At 42.1% G+C, this 23,308-nt stretch overlaps 1 long non-coding RNA gene across 1 annotated transcript; it reads left to right on the plus strand.

Moving 5' to 3' along the window:
* Window positions 1-1,011: 1,011 nt before the first annotated feature.
* On the plus strand, window positions 1,012-21,887 carry LOC310704287. Its single transcript, XR_014524706.1, has 3 exons — window positions 1,012-1,346; window positions 17,636-17,703; window positions 17,947-21,887. It is a non-coding gene; the product is annotated as an uncharacterized lncRNA (long non-coding RNA).
* Window positions 21,888-23,308: the final 1,421 nt, after the last annotated feature.

The following is a 23,308-nucleotide window of genomic DNA, read 5'->3' on the forward strand; positions in this document are numbered from 1 at the left end:
AATTTCCCTTGAGCCTCCCTGGCTGAATCTCCCATAGGACCACTGCAAAATGTTGCAAAAGCAGATGGAAAGGATGAACGGTGAAAAGGCTGAAGCAAAAAGAGAGAGAAAGTGCGCTTTGAAAAAGCCACGTGCCGAAAACATTACGTAAAACGATTTAAAAATAAAATAAAATACTGAAAGATCCCAGAGTCACGTGACTCAACTTCCAACCTGCACGAACAGCAAGAGACTCAGCAGGAACCGGCGCAGAAATTAACCAGGCCTGCGCCATCACCGTTCCTGCGTGCAAGAAGTCTCAGCCTGTTGATGCTCTGGGTGTCCATATCTTTCATGGCGCATCTGTACAGCTATTAAATTGGATAATCCCTCTGGCCTTTGATACATTTCTGGACATGATTATTTCATTACTCACCATATATCAGTGGGATCATAATAAAAAGGACTTCTGACAACCTGCCAAGAGTTTTGTGGCCTTGTAAACACAAAAGTGCTCTAATAAAATTTTATTAAGTGTTAAAAAGTCATAAAAAGTGAAATAACATAAACTACGAAATTTACTGTCCTCAGCAAATGCTGAAAATATCGTCCATAGTAAAATTAAATTAGCATGTAATAGAGAGAGAGAGAGAGAAAGAAATAGAAAGAAACAGTCTGGAGGTTTGAAAGCTAGGGAAATAATCGCATTGCAAACGAATATGAGTCATGGGGATTTAGCTGATTGAGATTCTTTCTTTTTATTGGGGAAGGAGAATTTGACTAAATATGCAGGTTAAGGAGGAGGGTTCTAAGGTCATCTGTGTTCTTGAAGCTGTCGATACTTGGCTGAGAAATAATATATTGCTGGCTGCCCGAAGAAATAATGGCAAAGGAAGGGCCGGCTGTCCACGAGGGTGCGCTGTGCGACTAAGAATATCTGCATGCTCCTTGCAGAGGCCGGGGAATCATAACTTCGCACCGAAATAATCCTATACATCAAAAAGAATGCCGCCACTCCCCCACCTTAAAGAAATTGCCTCTCGTCTCTCCCCCGCCCCGGTTCCTTGCAAACAGAAAGGAGCGTGGGGGGGGGGGATGAAGTGCAGAAAACAATGCAATATATGCACAGCCTCTTCCTCCTGAGAAAAAGCGCGCGGCAAGCAAGTCCCCACACGCTTCCACGCTTCTCACGCAACTTGAACTCCTGGTGCAGAGACAGAGAGAGTGAGAGAGGAGGCAACCCACAATGATTCTCTGATTTTTTTTATGTGGGGGTGGGGTGGGGTGGGGGGTCTTCAAGCAGCAGCACCCATCCTTTGGCGTTCCTTAAAACTCAGTGCACCACTAGCGAGGATATTCCAGCCCAAGTAAGTTTGGAATGCTTTCGGTTTGCTTTTGATCCAGCAAGAGAGGGTTGTGGGGCACAGTGGTGAGAGGCCAATAAGGTGGCATAGAGGGAGTTTGTGATACATTTCCCCACCCCACCCCGCGGTTGCCCACAGAAAATTTGGGACTAATAAGGCTCCCCCTCCGTTTTCTTCCCTGCCATACATGCATAGGCTCGGGGGCAATGAAAGCTGCGGTGCAGATGAGAAAAACTAATATGTATGAGATCCTATGTACCATTTTGGGAAGGGAGGAATAAAACTCCGCTGAACGCAGCCACGCGCGAGCTTGTTTGGGAGGGAGTCTCACTCACCTCAAGGCAGACCTTACTTCCGAGTAAACACGCAAATGTGGGTGGGGGTGCGTGGGAAGGGGGTGGAACTCCAAAGCCCGATTCATTTGATGCATGCTTACTGGGAAGCAAATGTTTTGCTGCAGTTTGACATTGCTTCTTGGTTTGAAGGGATCGCAGTTTTGTCGACCGCCTTGGAATCTTTTCGATGTAGGGCGGTTAAGAAACGTTTTAAAAAGAAGAAAGAACAAATCCTATCTAATCCAGTGGGGTTGCTGCCTCACCAAGAACTGGGCATAAAATAGCAGCTTTAGCCATAGGGATCTGGTATGCCTGCAACTACACACAGTGTGCATTTGCATAAACATGTGTATTGTATATTACATATTTTATATATGCATATTTATATATACATATATACGCACACACAATAAAATGTGTGTGCGCGCGCACCTCTGCTTTTGCACGATCAGGAATTGGAATCCTTCTATAATGGGACTCTGGGTCAAGGACGGGCAGCGGGGGGGGGGGGTGCCCTGCGCGCCAGGAATCCTAGAATTGTAAAGTTGGAAGGGGGCTCAAGGGTCATCTAGACCAACCCTCTGCAAGGCAGGACTGGAACCCACGATTAAGTGTCTCACGCTCTACGGACCGAGCTGGCGCAACTGCAGTTTCCAAGTGGGCCTGGGTGGGGAACGACGACAGCCCTTCTATGTAATAATAACTAACCCCGCGCCCCATGGCTCTGGCCCGTGCCCCAAATCTCCGGGGAGTTGGGGGGGGGTTTGGCTCCTGCGGGCCTGGCAGCGGATCGAAAGGGAAGCAGCCGTCGGAAATCCGCGCGGAGCCCTGCCTGCCCGCCCGCCTCTTCTGCGCTGGGCCAAAGGTGCCCATTTCACGTCGGGGGCGATAGGAGCGCGCCTCCCGGGGATCCGCGGCGCTTCCTGCCCGCATATCCTCCGATTGTGTGCCTCGCCCGCGCCGCACCTCGGAGCGGAGCTGCGGCACGTCCAGGCCCGGCAGAGCAGGCCGCTGGCGCAGGCAAACAGGAACCCCGAGGGGAGGCAGCGCCCAAGGGGACAGCTCGTCTCTTGCAGGATATCCCTTTCGCTCGTTGGGTCCTTGCCTTCTCTTTTCTGCCCTTTAATTCTCGCCAGAAAGGAAGCGCGCGCGTCCCCACGAGGACGTTCCACATATCTGGGGATGGGGGAGAGGCAGGAATGCGCATTTCTGCACGGACAGAGGAAGCTTCCTATTGCCAGCGGACTCCCATCTGTCTTTCATGGAAGGAGGGTGATGTTCAAGGCCAGGCAACACGAAACCCACACCGACCCATGGAAAGCCTTTAGGCTGCAATCCTATATATACGTGCTTTTCTCTAGGCGTAAGCCCCATCGATAGCACGCAGATAGTTCTTTACCATGCTAAACAGGCATTCCAAATGCACTCAGTTGTGGGGTTTTCAAGCCATCAATGTGTGCCATCATGAAAGCAAATGCATTAAGCGTTTCTTTTAGAAGACGAAATGTGGCCTGAGAACATTTGCTGAGCCCAAGGCAATGATCCAGGCTGTGTTTCGACAAGCATGTGTGGAACAGAAGTCACCTAAGGAAATCGGAGGCAAACAGGGAACTATTTTCAGAGAAGCCTACTTCTGTACAATTAATTTAGCCTGGGTAGATTTTTAAAACGTGCACCCAGTTCCATTGTTTCATGAGTGCAAATTTGTTTAAGAGGCCCATCATAAAAATAAGCAAGTGTTAAGGAAGAGGAGAGCAAATAATACAGGCATGGTGACTTTCAGCAATATGCAACTGGATATGACATCTATTTACTCCTGTTGAGTTAAATGGTGTTCAGTCCCAAGGAAATGTGAATAGGATTCTAACTTCAATGCACATAAGTGGTTTTTTCTATATTATTATTGTAAGTTGCCACTCCTATAGAAACTTACTTGGGACAGAGTTAGTGTGATGGAACTAAGTGAGACTTACTTCTGAGTTGATTTACATAGGATTGGAACTTTAGAGCTCTGGTAAATAGTACACCTTCTGTATTTTTTATTACATCTTTTGTCAAGCCTCATTTTCTGCTCCCTTCTTATTGAAACAATGCTGCTGTGGACATATTTATTGAATGGAATAAGAAATAAGCTTGATTAAAAAAAACTTTAATACGAGTTTAATAGCCATACTGGCAAGCCACAATTCATGTACTTGAATTGTGACAGGTCTGCTTTAGAGTAAGGCAGTATCCAGTAATTCATGTCCAGTGCCCTGTTCCAAAAATGTTTTTTTGGAAAGGAAATAGCCAATATGCTTTACTTCTAAGTGACTGTACCTAGGACTGGGGTACAGATCACATTCTAAGACTGCTTGATTATTTTCAAAAGGAAACATTTTAAAAGACACATCTTATTTCCTATGACACTGTAACTGAATATATTGTTCTATGTAAAAGGGCATTCCAAATAATGGATATTTCAAGCCATTATTTTCATATCATACTTAGTAGACTACAAACTGTAACTGACTGCCTATAATAATATTTATGCTGGAAGCAGTAGAACAGTACAGTTAACACTCCAGTCCTAAACACACTATATCAAAGGAAGTCTCACTAACATCCTAGGGACTTACAGACATGGAAAGTCACTGAACTTTGACAAAGTTCTACATAAACATATAGAACTTTAGGACAAAGATAGATGAATGCATTTATTTTATAAACTGAGTAAAAACCCAACCATTAAAGCAGGAGTAATGTGGTGTCTCTTCATTTTGGATAAGAAATCTGCTTGAAAGCTGACATACTGATGCATTACTTAGTTTAAACTATTATAATTTTTTCCAGTTTTCTAGATCTGACAGCTGTTCCATGCACAATTAATGGATTTGAGTTACTGTTTAAGTTCCTCAAACAAATTGTTTAACATCAGCTATATGGCAGTTGCATTTTTGCCGAAGGGACGTCTTACACTTGTAAATGCAATTCATCAATGCAAGATGTCTTTGTTTTGTATTGGAGGGAAGAGTTTGGCCTCCACGTAGCTGGGAATTTCTCTTTAATATGCAGGATGTTTGGGTTACCCAATGCTGTGGATTCCCTAAGCAAATTTCTCTGCAATCCCCCAGTTTAAACAATAACAGAGTCAGTGGCAAAAGACCTTAATACATTCTCAGTTCAAATGTGTAAAGATATAATACAGGAAGCTGAAAGACTGATCTTCAGGAATGGTGAAAGATACATGTAGCAGAGTGAAAAGTGTCTCTGAATCCTGTTATTAGAGGTGGTTGTTTTGTTCAACAGCACTGGGAAATGCACCAAACATGTTACAAATCTAAATATACTATTGACCATATAAATCTAGTTAGGGTCCTAACAAAGAGGCACATGTAATACAGGAGGAAGAAAATGGTGCTGTAGGGAGTGACATCTCCAACCCTTCACTGGGGAATTTTGTTGTTGTTTAGTCATTTAGTCGTGTCCGACTCTTCGTGACCCCCTGGACCAGAGCACGCCAGGCCCTCCTGTCTTCCACTGCCTCCCGCAGTTTGGTCAAACTCATGCTGCTAGCTTCGAGAACACTGTCCAAGCATCTCGTCCTCTGTCGCCCCCTTCTCCTTGTGCCCTCAATCTTTCCCAACATCAGGGTCTTTTCCAGGGAGTCTTCTCTTCTCATGAGGTGGCCAAAGTACTGGAGCCTCAGCTTCAGGATCTGTCCTTCCAGTGAGCACTCAGGGCTGATTTCCTTCAGAATGGAGAGGTTTGATCTTCTTGCAGTCCATGGGACTCTCAAGAGTCTCCTCCAGCACCATAATTCAAAAGCAACTATTCTTCGGAGATCATCCTTCTTTATCACTTCTTTATCACTTCGGCGATCAGCTCTCACTTCCATATATAACTACTGGGAAAACCATCGCTTTAACTGTACGGACCTTTGTCGGCGAGGTGATGTCTCTGCTTTTTAAGATGCTGTCTAGGTTTGTCATTGCTTTTCTCCCAAGAAGCAGACGTCTTTTAATTTCATGATCTGCAGTGATCATGGAACCCAAGAATAGGTTTCCACTAAACAGCAACTTTTGCCTAGTATCTACAGCACATTGTGCTTTTCCTTCTTACAAGACTGCTTAGAATTTCATTCCCTCCCTTTTGAATCTGGAAGAGCCCATTCACATATTTTTGCAGTAACTTAATTGCTTCGTATCTTTCCAGATCATAGCAGTTTAAATAAGGCATCTGAACAGACAGCATCAACGGCATACCTTCAGACCGCATTTTCTTTTGGAACAATAATAATAATAAAAGCTTATTTTCCTACTTATTTTTAGTTGTTTGCAAAGCCATTTTTCTCCAGGGTTAGAATTGCAGAAGGAAGAATATTTTAAAACATGTAATCCATTAGTTATTCACAATGCAAGCCTGTGTACAGAAGTAAATTTTGTTGAGTTCAACGACCTTTACTCCCAGGTAAGTGTGTACTGTCAATCTTCTATAATTAGTTAGGACCTATATGCTTCTAGATTTACTATTTGCATTGTACTGATTGAGAGCTGGAGTGCTTGGATTTAATGTGATTTTAAACCCTTTGATCTCAGTTCTCAAACAGTTTAATAGAACACCGGTTTAACAGGTTGTTGAACTGAGCCAACAAAATTGTGGATCTCAGCTAAACCAAATGAAAGACTAATTATTATACACCATTGTTTCTTTGTAGCTCTAGGAATTTAGAAGCTTCAGGAATTATATGTAAAGCCTGCAGATTGCTTCTTCTTCTTCTTCTTTTTTTTAATGGATTCCATTTGCTTAATCCATAAAAGGACATGAAGGCAGAGACTGGCGTTGCCTAAATCTGATTCAAGTTCTGAATCAGTGAAGGAATGACTTTCTATCTGATTGGTTGCAGAGAGGTCTCTTTCTAATCCTTTGAGTGCTGTTGCATATGTAGCCAAAAGGGTCACCATCCGCTCTCAAGAGGGAGGTATCAGCAGACTCTGGAAGACCGTGAGGTTTGCAAAAGTACCCGAAACCTTTATGAAAAAAACAACCAACCTACAATGAAAAATAACGCAATGAGGTCTGAGCATGCTCAGTTGTCACGGAATACTGAATGCCTTTAGAGGGGAGGGCAGAAAATGACAGGTGAAGGAATTGGGTGGAATCTTGAACAGCAGCACTACAGCCTTGTTAACATCTATTAGCTAAGATACCTAAATGGAACCTAAGATATGTCTGCCATCTTCCTAGCCTGTCTGTGTGCTTCCAGAAGCATTTATTTTTTTATTTTTTTAATAAGATATTTATTAAGATTTTCAAAATATTACAAAATAAAAATAGGAAAAAGAAAAATACAAAATAAAAGTAATTAAAAACAACTCAATCTTTCCATTACTTATTTTTCATTAGCTTGTTTCCCAGACCTCCTCACGCCTCCCTTTTTTGTATTCCAATTCAGTTTGTTGGTTCAGCAAATCCTTCCCCTCTTTGTTTATCCTAATCTTTAATCTTAAAATATTGTAACATTAAATCTTTACCTATTAGTAATCCATTTTTCATATTCCCTTATAGTATTGCAGCTAAAAACCACTTAGTTTCTATCCAACATCATTCTAACATTCATTAATTTTACAATATTTCTGTAAATAGTCTTTAAATTTTTTCCAATCTTCTTCCACCGATGCTTCCAGAAGCATTTAACTGACCATTAGTAGACTGGACAAATGGTGCAATCCTAACCATGTCTACTCAAAAGTAAGCTCTATTGCATGCAATGGAACTTACTCCCAGGTGAGTGGATTGCAGCTTCTGTGGATCCTGGTCTTAACAAGCGTGAGATTTACTAAGCTCTTAATCATCTAATTTGCTGGCTTGAGCTGTGATCCAGAACAGTAGGCCCACAACTTATGTTCCGGGAATCAAACCTAAGACCAAATAGCATATAGTGAAAAAAATCATTGGCAGGTGGGATTGCCAGTATCATTTCCCCTGGAATGCTTTCCACCCTTTTTAATTTTTTGCCACATGCGTAAAGCTGAACGCACACAAGTTAAATGAGCGCAAGTTGCGGGCTTACTGTAGTCTCTTGCGCAGTGCTCAGGTCAGGCTCCCTCCAGTGAAACCAGTGGGATTCCCCCCCCCCCCTTAGTTCCTGTGTGCTTTGGTTTTCCCATGTCTTCGTTGGTTGGAAATTAGGTTTTTAATTTTTAATTTAACCTCAATTAATTTTTAATTTAACCTCAATTAAGAAGAAGAATTGAATTTTCAAATACACCTTTTGCCATCCATGCACCCGCTTACAGTCTCTCTGCTCTTCTCTCTTGTGTGTGTGTGTGGTTTTTAAACAGATAAAAGATTAAGTCTTTGAACATACTGTATTGCGGTATCGTACAAGTTGATACAGTTTGGGGCATTCTTTCTGTGTACATTCATACCAGACGGTTAGCAACAGGCAGGCTGTAAATCTTCCCATGAAAAGAAATAATAATTTAGAAAATGTGTAGTATTTCTGGTATTTTTGGAAGATACCAGCATTCTGACAAAGTCACCCAGAGCATTAATTCTCAGGCAACTCCAGGATATCAGCAAACAAGACCAAAAAAGGCATTCCACAGGTGGATGCATATTGAGGCTACATTTTTCCAGTTGTTCCCACGTTAATTCTGATGCAGAATTTTCATGATAAAGTAACCTCAACTGGGCATTATAATGGAAGGCGTGTTTAATTTGGTCTGAATTGTGCTTGTTCTGCAGAAAGAGGGGTGGTAGGGCACAGGAGGAGGTGGTGAAGAGTCTGGGCAGGACCAGGCAGGAGAGGAGGACCAACAAACTATGTCCAGCCCATCCATGGCTTATAGGACACCCAGCCAAGAAGCTCAGCAAGGATGTTTATCTAAAAGAAGAGAGCAGTCGGGATGCTCCTGATTCCCCCAAGATACAACTATGTCCAGTCTAGTGGCCAAATCATCTCATGACACTCCTCATCTTAAAAGGGCTGAGGGGCTTCTAGAGAAGATCCTCTTAACACTTGAGCAGATCTGAGTGTTTGTAGGCAGACTGGATCCCAGCCAGCTATGTAGGGCTTAAAGGCTAAAAGCAGCGCTTTTAATTGTGCTCAGAGACAGGCTGGTAGCCACTGAAACTTTAAGAGCTAGTGTTTCATCCAGCTGCTTCCTGCAGCAGCTCTGTCTGGACCTAATGCAATTTCTGAAGTAACTTGAAGGTTACACACCATGCGTTTCAGCAGTATTTTCTAGAAATTACCCCAACCTAGATAACCATGGTCATGTAAAGGTAAAGGGACCCCTGACCATTAGGTCCAGTCATGGCCGACTCTGGGGTTGCGGCGCTCATTTCGCTTTATTGGCTGAGGGAGCCAGCGTACAGCTTCCGGGTCATGTGGCCAGCATGACTAAGCCGCTTCTGGTGAACCAGAGCAGCACACAGAAACGCCGTTTACCTTCCCACTGGAGTGGTACCTATTTATTTTACTTGCACTTTGACGTGCTTTTGAACTGCTAGGTTGGCAGGAGCAGGGACTGAGCAACAGGAGCTCACCCCGTCACGGGGATTCGAACCGCTGACCTTCTGATCGGCAAGTCCTACCAAGGCTCTGTGGTTTAATCCACAGTGCCATCCGCATCCCCCTAACCATGGTCATACTTTATCTAAAAGAAGGTATCAGACAAAGGTTGGAGGAGATAAATATGTTGGGCACTTGTGGGGGTGGGGATGGGGGGGTTCAAAAATAGATCAGACACATTGATCTCTGCAGGTACATCAGTTTCCTCCCTTAGATGGTTGAGGGAAAGTCTCCGTTCATGAAAACATATTGGGGATGTGGCAAGCGGATGGGAGGGGATCTCCCATCTGGGTTTTGCGATCATATCTGGCACGTACATGCAAAACCTTGTGAAGTGGTTCAAGTAATTGCCAAGCATGATTGAAAAACCCTGATGGTTTTTAAGGTAAGCGAGGTGATGCTTACCTTACACAGTGTAAATAGAGACACACCTTCCAAGATCACAGTCTCAGGCAGATTCATTCCACATCACTCCTTCCAAATTCTCCACTCTCCCATACAGATGAACCCTTTGCTATGGGAGTCACGATCCTGTTTCAGTTTACAGGGCTGTGGTAATGATTACTGAGAGAATGGATCCGATATCATCTGAGCACCTGGGGCAAGCATTGTGTAACACATATATCTATTGCCAGCAGAGCTTCAAAGAAGACTCCAGAAACCATCGCTTGGTGAAACAAAAGAGGGCTATATCTATTTAAAACATAACAGCTTGAAAGATCTTCAAAATTTAATCAACTCGAATAACCAAAACAAAATATAGTCTGGGCAGGTAAGTTCCCTAAGGCAGGAGAGATCGTCTCCCTCCCCCCTCCTGAGCAAGTCTGCGGGCTCGTCCTGTAGCCCCACAGCAAGGACTGGAAGGCTATGCAAACTTCACAAGCAAACCATGGCACTGCCAGAACCTCGTGCCAAGCCAAAAGGACACTCCCAAAATCCCCCAAGCCAAACCTATGTTGTGTGACCAAAGAGTGCCCCATACCCAGTAAACCCTCAGATATTGACTCTATCAGATATTAAAATTCACTCTCCTGCCTGAGTAAAAGCCAGGTAATTCAATTTTTAAAATGCCGCTCTAGCATAAAACAGGCAGCGATACAAAGTAGGAAAAAAGGAAGCCAGTCAGGAGCTCCCCCCAAAATCCCTACTTCTTTCATTCTGCAAAGCACCTCCTGCAGCCTCCCAGGGTGCTGATATTTGCTGAAAATCTCATTACACCCTTTACTGGGATTTTCCAATGAGAATTCAGAGAGTATATATGTCAATGCACCTGAGAGCTGGTTGTTGATGTTTTTAAAAGTGAAGTCTTTTTACCGTTAAAAAAATAAGGACAGAAAGTTTTATGGAGTTTCTCAAGGTAAAATCTGTCAGTGTACCAATCTCAGATGCCCAGTAGCCAGCCTTCCCAGTCTCACTTCAGTTATAACCCAGTGTTGGCAACTCCTGCAATTGGTTCCCCGCCCCCCTCAGATCAGGAAGGTCGGGCAGCTGGGGAGGTTGTGGAGCTCTGCACAAATGTTAACAGAAAGAGGGTTAGAAGCCTGCCACCCCCAGCCTCCTTGAAGCAATAAGATAACCCTGCCCCTATTAAAATGCTAATGAAATTCTAAGGCCTCCTAAGAATAAGGAAAATATGAAAGCCTCTTTCGTAGGGCGAAGAAAACTTTTGAAAAATTGGAGGACAGGTTTTGGCACAGCTCTCATTAATGCTCCCATGCACAGCCATTGCTTCTGGAGTGTTTTTGAGATTGCGGCTTGAATGTTCTCTGCAGCTGTGTAATCCCCCATTTGCAAGTCACTGCCTGCAGATATCAAACTCCTGTGAGCACAGTCTGTCTAAGCTACAGAGTCTGAAATGAAGGCCTGGAGCCATATATTCACATGGGTACAACTAACGAGAAGAACGAGGCTTTCATAATGAAAAGCCATTTTTTAAAAAAAATAAATTGTGCCTTTTCAAGACAATGCAAGGAGCGCAACTCAAGGAAGCAATCGTACATTTGGGGAAATCGAATGGGCTGAGTTAGAATAACAGAATTTTGCAGTTCATTTCAATGCAAAATCCTATGAATTTAGGGTACGTGTTGTTTTTTTAAGTAGCAGTATGACACAATGCAATTCTGAAGAACGTGTTAGTAATTCCAAAGTGTGTGATGTACGTGCATTATCTGTATTCCCCTCCCCATTAAAAGTGTTCAGATTTTGTGAATCTGAATTTGGTGTTTTGAAATTATTTCTGTCCTTGGGTTACATATGCTTCAGGTTACAGACTCCGCTAACCCAGAAATATTACCTCAGGTTAAGAACTTTACCTCAGGATGAGAACAGAAATCGCGCAGCAGCAGCGGGAGGCCCCATTACCTAAAGTGGTGCTTCAGGTTAAGAACAGTTTCAGGTTAAGAACAGACCTCCAGAGCAAATTAAGTACGTAACCAGAGGTACCACTGTACTTGTGTCTGCTGGCTCTCTAAATAAAAGTTCATTTGCATTCCAAGCCTCTTGCCTGTTCCTGAGGTTAAGAACAGTTTCAGGTTAAGAACAGACCTCCAGAACGAATTAAGTACTTAACCTGAAGTACCACTGTAGTTGGGGTTGTTGATTAGGGTTGTTGTTGTTGTTGTTTTCACCTATGGCTAATTACCACTTTGCACAATGACTTCAATGGAAATTTCACCCCTCTCCTCTTTCACCCCTTTTATTGCAGGCCTCTGTTCTGATTGCATATTCTTTATGAACCATCACATTTCCTTACCTAACATCTGTTAATCCAGGACAATGCTTGAAAAGTTCCGCCCCCAACTCTTTTCTCAATTTAGCATTAAGGAAACCTAAGCACATAAATTCACTTAAGTATTGTGGCAGGCTTTGCAAATACCTCGTATTTGTAACAACGGATACAGAAGCTCTGCTGCAACTCTGCAAGGCTACATCAGTTAAGATGTTACTGATTCCTTCTTAGCGCAATAAAACAGTAAGTGAGTGATATCTTCATATTATCAAAGCCTTTGCCAGTTCTGTCTTGATTGCACTCCAATATTTTCCCACAAGCTCCTATGTCTTTAGGAGGAAGTAACTTTTAATATGATCCCTGAGGAGTAAATGGTTTGGGGCCATGATCCCATTCATTTTTATTCATAGATCATGCCTTTTAATTTCAGCAGCTTTATATGATCACAAAGCCAAAACCAGAATGTACACTCTAATCCCTGTCCCAATAACATGTAAATGCAGAAACCATGGTAGTCTATGAATTTTAATGCAGATCTGTTTCTGTGCAATGAAAGACAGCTGTAATGGAATACCTTCATAAAATAACTATCACAACCAATGGTACACAATGCTTTTATTTCCATTCACAGTACACATTAACTACTACCACTACTCCTACTACTAATAACAACAATAATAAAAAAAATTATTTATATGCCGCCCAACCGACTGGGTTGCCCCAGTCACTCTGGGTGGCTCCCAACAAAATATTAAAAACACGATAAAACATCAAACATTAAAAACTTCCCCAAACAGGGCTGCCTTCAGATGTCTTCTAAAAGTCTGGTAGTTGTTGTTCTCTTTGACATCTGGTGGGAGGGCGTTCCACTAGGCAGGTGCCACTACCTAGAAGGCCCTCTGCCTGGTTTCCTGTAACCTCGCTTCTCGCAGTGAGGGAACTGCCAGAAGACCCTCGGAGCTGGACCTCAGTATCTCGGCTCGATGCAGACAAAAATACATTATTTGGTTTATATACAAAACTTGCTGGATTGTTTTTGTATTGATGGGCCATGCACCCTAAGTTGGAGCAGCATATGCACTTTACACAGCTGGGTCCGTTTACATGATTACAATCTCATTCAGCACTAAGCCAAAAATTACCCAGGTGAGTTTTGGAGGTGTAAACACCCTTTAAAGAATATTGCGCAAAATGCACCACCTCCCCATGTATGCGCAATTTTGTGACCAGCAAATATTTATTTATTTAATTTTATTAAATTTGTACATTGCCCTTCAATTCCATGGATCCCAGGGCAGTTCACAAAACAAAAATACAATATCAAAACATAATAAACACAAGAACAAAAAAAAAAGAACAAAAAACCTTCATAAACCAATCCCCCCCCCCCCGCCTCACAAACACATTTAAAAGGGGTATAAGATGTTGATAACATGGAGCTCTCTTATGGGCCATTTTCATTGAGCCCTAGAAAATTCTAAGATGATGATGATGATGATAATTATTATTATTATTATTATTTATTTATTTGCTACCCATCTGACTGGGTTGTGATGCAGATTATCGTTTAGTGAGCAAGTCACTAATATAAAATAAAACTGACCTGAAAGCATTTTCATTTTGGTAATTTTATGTCACAGACAATTCCCCTCACCTCTACACACTTCTCTCAAGTCCCCTTGAGTTTCAAAATAGGCATCAACAGTGCGATTATAATCTATGACAGTGCCGTTGTCGGGTTAACACCTGTATGTGCTGATATATGACTAGTACCGTGTTGCAACAAGCGTGCAAATAAGTTTATAATTACTACATAGTTTAAAAAGTACTGAAATTGTCATAACTTTTATATATTGCTCCATTACAACCTTTAAATAAATGTTTTGATGGAGATCAGCAGTGCTGGGGCAATTTATTCTTGTCTATCATTAAAAGGCCTTACACAAAGAAACAATACTGTTCCACATCAAACTGTCACGAAGAGACATTTCCCTGCAACACCTGCTTGTTATGAATAGACACAGGCTAAGAACAGTTTATCATGATGAAGATAGCGATTCTTGCAAAGCCTTAAGGGAACCAGTTTTCATATAATGCAAGTAATATTTTAGAAATGTCTAAAATATACGTTCAGCGCAATGAACATATATTTGACTTAACCTATTACTTCCCAGAGATCAACTTTAACAATGTATTTACTTACAATTCAACAAAGTGGTCCCACTAGCAAATACCCACGCAAGGACTTCCACTAGTGGAACAGGGCTTTCCCCCTCATCTCTCCCCCCCCCCCTTGCAAAATTTTTTGGTGTGTGTGGGTCAGGCAAGCTTGCCTTCCCCAGGGGAAGGAAAGAGGACATTCTTTCACCAGGCAATCAAAACTGCTTCTGCTGATGGGGCCATCTCCTTTGCACTATGCTGACACATTAGCAAAAAAAAGTTATCTGGGTGGTTTACAGTTAAAATACTAAAAATAAATAATAAAGTACAGTATAAAAATACAGCAACCAAGAAAGTAGAGTGGTACCTCGGGTTAAGTACTTAATTCGTTCTGGAGGTCCGTTCTTTTTTTAATATAAATAATATTTATTAATTTTAAAGGGTTACAAAAAGAAAAAATTAAAAAAACCCAGCATATTAAAAAGATACAAAACATCACATCGCAATAATAAAAAAGAAAAAAGAGAAAGAAGAAACAAAACAAAACAAAATACAAAGAATCTTCCCATAACTTATCTTTCATTTGCTTATTTCCTTGACCTCCTCACACCTCCCTTTTTTGTATTCTAGTTCAGTTAGCTATTTCAGCAAGTCCTTTCCATCTTTTCCAATTTTTGTCCTCTATTTTATCTTAATATAATGTAAATTTACTTTCCCTCCTTCACCATTTAGCAATCTATTTTTTCTTAATCCTTTATAGCATTTCTGCTAAAACCACATTATTTCATTCCAACATCCTTCTAACATTCCTTAATTTTACAATGTTTCTGTAAATAAGCTTTAAATTTCTTCCAATCTTCTTCCACCAACTGTTTGGAGGTCCGTTCTTAACCTGAAACTGTTCTTAACCTGAAGCACCACTTTAGCTAATGTGGCCTCCTGCTTCTGCCGCACCGCCGGAGCAAGATTTCTGTTCTTATCCTGAAGCAAAGTTCTTAACCTGAGGTTTGTTGGGAGCTGCCCAGAGTGACTGGGGCAACCAGTCTCTCAGGACACTCTGCTGCCGGCTTCAAAGTTACTCGACAAAAAAAAGGCTTCAAAAGGAGGCTGCAGCATGGAATTGCTGAACTAGAATTTCTCGGCAAATTTGATTCTATTCAATTAAGACTTAATCAGGACTCTGGTCTTCTTTCTCGCTGCAGGTGTTAAATTAAGTTAGTGCAGCTGGAAAGACAGTCTTGTCACAATGACTGCTGTTGCGAACATGTCATCCTGTTCTTACCCTGTGTACATTTGGGAACTCCAGGAAAATGACTCAGACCTACTGCTGCCTTTCATATTTTAGTCTTTGCGCACCATAACGGTGTGTGTGTTTGTGTGTGTGTGCTTATATATACTTATTGAAGATAACACTGAATGTGTCTGACAAAGTGGGCTCTGGACCAGTCCATGAAAACCTCTGCCACGTGACTTTTGTTTGTATTTTAAGGTGCTAAAGGCCTATTTGATCTAGTGAGAGGTGATTTGAGAAAAAATACGAGACTTGTTTGTATGGAGCAGAAATTTCACCCTAAATGATTGCCCCACAAAATATTTCTGGTGCCTTTGTAGATCACTGAATACCATTTCATTAATATTTGCATAGTAGCACTGCTTCACTTAAATGAAAACTGTTATATAGTTGTTCATTTCAAATGGGTGGCTGGGCTCTTGTTCAGACACTTATTTAATTTAATTATTTAACTGTTTTCTTTAAACTGATGTGACAACCTCTCGTATTTGAGGTATGGTCTTTCAAAACATAAAACACAATCCTATCAGAAGTATGCCCTACATAGTTTGACGGGACTTACTCTTAGCCTGAAATACTTTACACCTGCATTTCACTTTATTGCTTATGATGTTGGCAAATGTTTATTTAAAAACCCCCAAATAGCTTTTAAAAACAGACATGTTGTAGCGAGATCAGCTGTACGTGTAGTAGGCTGCAATATAAATTAACAAAGGAGGCTTTTAGAGCTGATTTTTAATAAATAAAACTCATTTTTTAATTTTATTTTATAGGTTTTATAGCTGTTTAATTCAAAAGGAAAAGGGAGCGTAAGTGCCCTGGTTGGCAGGAACAATTGGACGGGAGCTAATTTTAAATCGATCACTGCATTTAGGATCATCTGACTGATGATGGACCAGGGCACTTGAAGGTAGAAACTAGTAAAAGTTGCTTGTTTGGGTCATCCTCAAGTGAATTTCTACATGGCCTGGAATCCTCAGCACTTCATTAGCCAGACTTTAATTGAGGGGTCCATTTTGTACCTGATGATGAACTTGCAAGTTTGCAGTAAAAAATAAATGTGCTCTCAACTTGGCAGATTCTGAGTTTTCAACTAAGCGCAGCCTCCAGAAAATTGGAAAGAGGTCAAGGGGAATCTGAAGTATCTTGAATTTTAGTTCAACGATGTCAAAGATTGCTTTGGAAACATTCATTAATCTTTGTGACATATTTGTGACATCACAACAGTTCAGAGATGCTTAAAAATGAAGCTCATGGGTGACCTTTCTCAAGGTCATGCAAAGTCAGTAGAAGAACCTGGGAGTCAAGACTAGGGGCCTGCAGGGGGTGGAATTCAGTTCAGGTTGAAGCTGAATCTATCAAATTTGCACTTTCTGAAACAGCATATGAACCAAAACACAGAAATCTCCCCAAATTTCCATGTATCTGAATTTTGCTAGGCAGTTTGCTATGCTCTGTTTACAGAAATCCATATATTAGGGGGAATTGTGAATAAAAACAACACAGGGAAGGGGAATGATCATATATAAGGAAATTGCTAGCAAAAATGTGTCCCTTAGTCAAAACTGCATATCAAAATGTGTTTACTGGGAGAAATTTGCACAAAAATACTGGTGAAGTTTCATTAGTATTTCTCCCCCCCAAAACAACAACAACACACAAATGGCTGCAAAATGCACAGAGAACTGAATTTAAGATTGGAAAAATGAAAAACTGAGAGAGCTGAAATTGACCGATCTTTCTATCCCTAGTCAAGACTTGTAGCTTTGCACTTGGTAACAACAACGACAACAACTTTGTACCCCGCCCATCTGACTGGGTTGCCCCAGCCACTCTGGGTGGCTTCCAACATATATAAAAACATGACAAAACCTTAAACCTTAAAAAGCTTCCCTATACAGGGCTGCAACAACATCTAGCAGTGACCTGATAATTGAATTGAGTTGCCTTGTTTTCACCATAAGGCTGCAGTCCTGTACACATTTCCCTGTGAGTAACAGAGCAATCTTTAATCAGGGCCTAGGAAGACATGGCACAATGTATCCACCACCATATCTGAAGCTCTACCACCTTCAGCCAGCCAGGATGCAAGGTGTTTGGGAGCAATCGCTCCACTACTACTCAACCTTCCTTAACTGGTTTGGTTGAGCTTCCTTCTGCCCAAGCCAAATACACACCTGACTTATCCCAGGATGAACTGCATAGTTATTTCACCAACAGCTCCTGCAATTGGGATCCTTGTCCTATTGGACCAGCTGGCAGAGAAGGTCATCTGGTGGGATCACCTGGTAAGGTTTAAAGAGCTACTGATGAACTGGAATAAATTCCATGGTGAAATTAATAATATTGGGATGCCATGGGGGCGGGGATAGATGCTTTTAAAGGCCATTGCACCTTCATTTTGAAAAGTATCAGTGTGGTGTGATGTTTGTAGCTCACAGTATTTTGGATCACACACACACACACACACACACACACACACACACAAACACAATATTTTGGAGCCTCTTTTCCTGTGTTCCATTTTTTAGGTCCATAATCTGTGCTGGCCTGCAGTTTGCCAGGTGGCTCACTTGACATACTCTGCGATGACTAACTCTGCGTGGTTTGGACAAAGCGATGCCAAGACGTTTCATCTTGCCCAAGTGACTCACAAGACTGAAAAAATATTGCAGCATTTAGCTTGCAAGTATAATTTATGTTCTTTCAACTGATCTTGCTGTGGCCAGGCCAATTCAGCCATGAAAAGCGAGGGAAACGCATCGGTTCAAGGAGGGAAGTGCTGATCTATGAGAACAATTTTAGTTAATTAAGTGGACATTTCACAAGGGCGAGGGATCCACTAGTCCCCTTAAGAGAGCCAGTCAAATATGAAATACAAGGGATTTTGTTAGGGGAAATAAATGGACAGGCTGCAGATTGGGGGGGGGGGACAGCTGGAATTTTGCTGCCTTTGTAGCTGAAAGAAGAGGATGGCCCAGTAAAACAAAGGGGTTCTGAGCTTATGGAGCTGAGGGATCTCCACTCTTGCGTCATCCTTGTTGTCAAGGACAAAAGCTACATGGGCATTTGTACGAAGCGGGGTTTCCATTCTGCTATTTCATCCATGTTACAAAAACTGTGAGGTATGGATATAATCATCTGGGCAGTGATGAGTTACTTCACACAATAGGCTTCTCCTTTATTTAAAGGCACATACGGCAACCCAGCCAGAAGGCAGTCTAGGCCAAAATGTAAGAGGGAAATTGAGCTACTTTCCACCTGCTGCTGCCTTCTTCCTGTTCTTCTTCAAGAAGATTTGCATCAGGACAGGGCCCTCTCCTCTGATTGTGGGAAATGCCCCAACTCTTCAACTGAAACCGAAGGAGCAGCTGGAGAAGATGAAACTGCGGGTATATTTATGGTATATTGCCGTCTCACAAGTTCACTTTTAATGCTCAGTCCCTTTGTGCATCACTCCCAGAAATCTGGAGTGGTAGTTTTGGGAACACTGAATGACATGCCCGCTATTTGATGAAATACAGTAATTTATGACCAAGGCTATTTTTTTTCAGCGGAGCTCAGTTCCGGCACCTCTCAGGTGGGCGTCATTGCCATTCTAAGAGAACAAGGGAGAAGTTTATGGTCAGCTCTGGCACATCATTTTCTAGAAAAAAATAGCACTGTGTATGGCATTTATTTTACCTTAAGAGCTTGGCCTGTCCACACAACAACGCTGCGTGTAGGCCGAGCTGAGAGTTACTGACTGACACAAATTCACCCAGTAACTTTTGTTGCTGAGCAATGGTCTGTATTATGCTGAATTTAGCTTGGTGATGTAGATGTTTGGATGGAGGAGAATTTCTATTCAGTTCAAATTTAAAGGCAAACTTACCTAATTCAACAGGTGAATCAAAACACCACCTTTTAAAATTCGCATTCTCTGAATTTTGCAATGCAGTTCTTCAGCCAGGCAATGTGTACAAAAGAGAACACACTGTGGTGGTGCGTACATATAGCTGCATAAATCAATGAAAAATACTGTATATACATTAGGGGTTCATAATGCATACAAAAAAAAGGGCATATTAAGAGAAAACCGCTGGACTTAAAAAAAAAAAATCACAAATTGATGTGGAGAACTGAACCAAAACCACCACATTCACCCATCTTGATGTAGCTGCAGATCATTTATTACTGTAGATTACAGATTACAGTGAGTTTCTGTTATCTGTCGTATGTCTGATATCTGGTGCCTCTTTTCATTAGGTTAGTTCCTGCAGGGGTGCCTGTCACAAAGTGCTCAAATAACCACTTTAATCTTCTCATCAGTCGCTTTGTGAACAAGCTATTTTCACATTTTTCTTCTTTGGTGCTCTGGTTTGATCAGTCTCAATAGAGTGCAGGGTGTGGATGCTAATAACTGCTTTTAATTCATCTGAGCTCCAGGCCATTTCATAGAAACTTTCCTTGGTACTGCAAGTGGTTTCCCATGCCTCAGATCCACCCTCACAAAGCCCAGATTCTGTCTTTCCACCCACTGAAGATGAGAAGCATATATCTATTGCCTTTTATCTGTTAATAGAGAACAGTACTACATACTCAAAACAAGTACATTACAAAGCAAAAAGTAGGCCCCAACTCTCTTCGGCCTATTCTTCTCCCTGTTGCTCTCATATGCCTTCAGCTCGACTGAGGGTGGGGTGAACTTTCATTTGAGGAACAACAGGGACCTGTTCAATCTGGCATGTCTCCATGCCAAGACAAAAATGCAGTGGGTTCTTATCTGGGAGATGTTGTTTGCAGATGACACAGCCTTGACAGTGCACTCCGGGGACGCTCTATAGACACATCAACTGTTTTGCCCAAGCCTCCATGGAGTTTGGCCTCACCATCAGCCTGACAAAGACAAACATTCTAGGTCAGGACACTGTCAGCACTCCACACATCAGCATTGGCGGTAGACGTTTTTGTCTACCTGGGCTCCACCATAACCAGCAACTTCTCCATTGGTGCTGAGCTGGGCAAGCGTATTGGTAATGGTTTGCCTCTCCAAAAGGGAATGGGAGAATGTGATGCTAACAACAAATACCAAGATGAAGGTCTACCAGACTTGTGTGTTGAGCACTCTACGTTATGAAAGTGAGTCATGGGCAGTTTACACTCACCAGGGTCAATGACTTAATGACTTCCATATGTGCTGTATTAGAAAGACTTTGGGCATCACATGGCAGGACAGTCTCACACAATGATGTGCTCTTCCCAAACCCACATTCCCAGTATGTTTGCACTCCTGTCTCAGTGACGTCTCCACTGGCTCAGTCATGCACACAGAATGGAAGATGGCAGGCTCCCCAAGGATGTGCTGTATACGATACGATACAATAATCTTTATTGTCATTGTCCCATACAGAACAACGAAATTGAAAAATTACATCAGACATTCAAAAACCAACAAGCCTACTATCCCAGCCTGGTTAGCCCTCTAAAAACTCTGATACCCCATAATTAAATACAATATACTCCCAAAGAGACTACCTTACACTGCGTTTAAAACCAAAATCGCATTTGGATAGAAACTGTTTCTCAGACGGCTAGTCCTAGTCTTTATGGGGAGCTGGCTTCAGGCATCAGGCCCATTGGCAGACCCATTCTGCACTATAAAGATGCTTGCAAATGTGACATGAAGGCTGGCAACATTAATCCTGCCATGTGGGGATTCCTTTGCAGGCGACCACAGTGGCTGGAGACAGACAGTCAGGTTGAGCATCAACAGCAGTGACCAGAGGAAAAATGACTGGAGGGAGGAGTGCAGAGAGACAGGAAACACCATGGTGCATCAGTAACAGCAAAACTGGACACCTTCATCTGTCCCACCTGCAACAAAACATGCCTCTCCAAAGGTTTGACTTTATCTCCGACAGCACACTCTTCAATTGTCTCTCGAGACAGATGGATACCAACAAAATGTTGAGTAGACTAGAGCAAGACTACCTCAAAAGATGTCTCCAGTGTCTTTTCCCTGCCCTTGTGTCCAGGACTAACCAGACAGAGCAGAAGAATCTGTTTACCAGATAAAGCTACATTGCGACCTAACAACATGTTGTGCCTAAAGTAAACTCTGCAGGTCTGGCTAAACCATTGGGCAGACTGGGGTGTCTGCTTCAGGCAGCAGATGCATAGGAGACAGGGAGCAGTAGGGCGATGGTTGTGGCCTGTCATACACGCCTTGACCTAGTAGCCATCTGCACTATACCTTTAAAGCAGGGACGGGGGTGGCGCTGTGGTCTAAACCACTGAGCCTCTTGGGCTTGCCGATCGGAAGATCAGCGGTTCAAATCCCCACGACGGAGTGAGCTCCTGTTGCTCTGTCCCAGCTCCTGCCAACCTAGCAGTTCAAAGCATGCCAGTGCAAGAAGATAAATAGGTACCGCTGTGGCGGGAAGGGAAATGGCGTTTCCGTGAGCTCTGGCTTCCATCATGGTGTTGCGTTGCACCATTTGCCTTTGACTGGACTTAACTGTTCAGGGGTCTTTTACCTTTACCTTTAAAGCAGCATCATACCACTGTTTGTTCAGTTAGGTGTATTAAGTGACACCTAAAAAAATTATAGTGTGGATGAAAAAAAAGGTGGTTTTGGAAAACTCATGCTTCATGTAAAATATTATACAAAACACTTGTGGTATTTTCCAGTTTCTTGTGAAATGGCCTATAAGTTTTTACTGAGGGAAATCTCTGCTGGGAGGAGCCATGAAAGCTAGACCTCCCTCCTTTGCCATAGTCTCAAAACAGAATGGGTCTCCCATTGCTGCTATTGGAAAGAAATGATGGGGATATATTCCTGCATTTCCACCCATAGTATCTCGTTTGAAGATAAGATATGCTTAGGTATTTAAGGGCAAAGCAGCTCACTGCTCCATCTCTAATGCCTACTCAAAATCTAGGCTTCAATCTGGGTTGTGAGATGGTAGAAGCAAAACCGTGGGTGACTAGTTGACCTAGCATTTTCACTAAAAAGGCATGGTGCATAGGACTTATTGATCCAAAAGTACCTAAATGTTTCATCATTCAAGGCAGCTGAAAGCAGGTATTATAAAATATGTAAAATAAAGAAAAACATTAGTACATTTACATAAAATACATAAATAACACAAATAAATTGCAAAAAAACATTAAAGGAATGACTGCTCCCCGCATAATAAACGGGGGGCGCCCTTTGCGTGGGCGCGCGCAGCCCCTGGATCTGGAGCGGCTCCATCTGCATAAGCTTGGCTTCGCCTTCCCTCAGGTGGGATACCTGGAGGTCCCCGCCTACTTCAGTCAGTTGTCCAATCCCACCTGGGGGAAGTGTTGCCAAGGAGACCAGGCCAGGTGGGGGAGGGACTACCTGCCCACACAATAGAGGGAGGATCTTACCTGGGAATCCTCACTTGGCACAAATAAATTGCAAAAAACATTAAAGGAAATGGAAACCTGCTAACAGAATAATGTGCAACTTTTTTCTATTTGGATGAAGCACGAAACTTACAGCTGTAATAATAATAATTTGAATTTATTTAAAACATACCTGATCTTCAAAACGATCCTTGTGAATGTTTGGGCCTTGGTTGGAACAGGTTAGTGAACCCAAATGAAAATGTCTTATGATCATTGCAAAAAGCATTGTGGTTCAGGTTTTAATCAATTTATATAGGTTTAATAACATACCTTTACATGTGCTTGATTTCTGAATCATGCTCATGAATAATAAGAACATTGCTGACATTGATAAGCATTTTTTACTGCTTTCCCTACCCTACATACTCAATTACTTTATGTACCTTGTTTCAATAATCCTAATAATTATCTTGTAAGTCGTTTTCTTATATTGCAAGGGCTGAAGCTGTAACATGCTGACTTGCCTGAGGACATTGA

Source organism: Podarcis liolepis, assembly GCF_965112155.1.
Source record: "Podarcis liolepis genome assembly, chromosome: 1".
Taxonomy (NCBI): domain Eukaryota; kingdom Metazoa; phylum Chordata; class Lepidosauria; order Squamata; family Lacertidae; genus Podarcis; species Podarcis liolepis.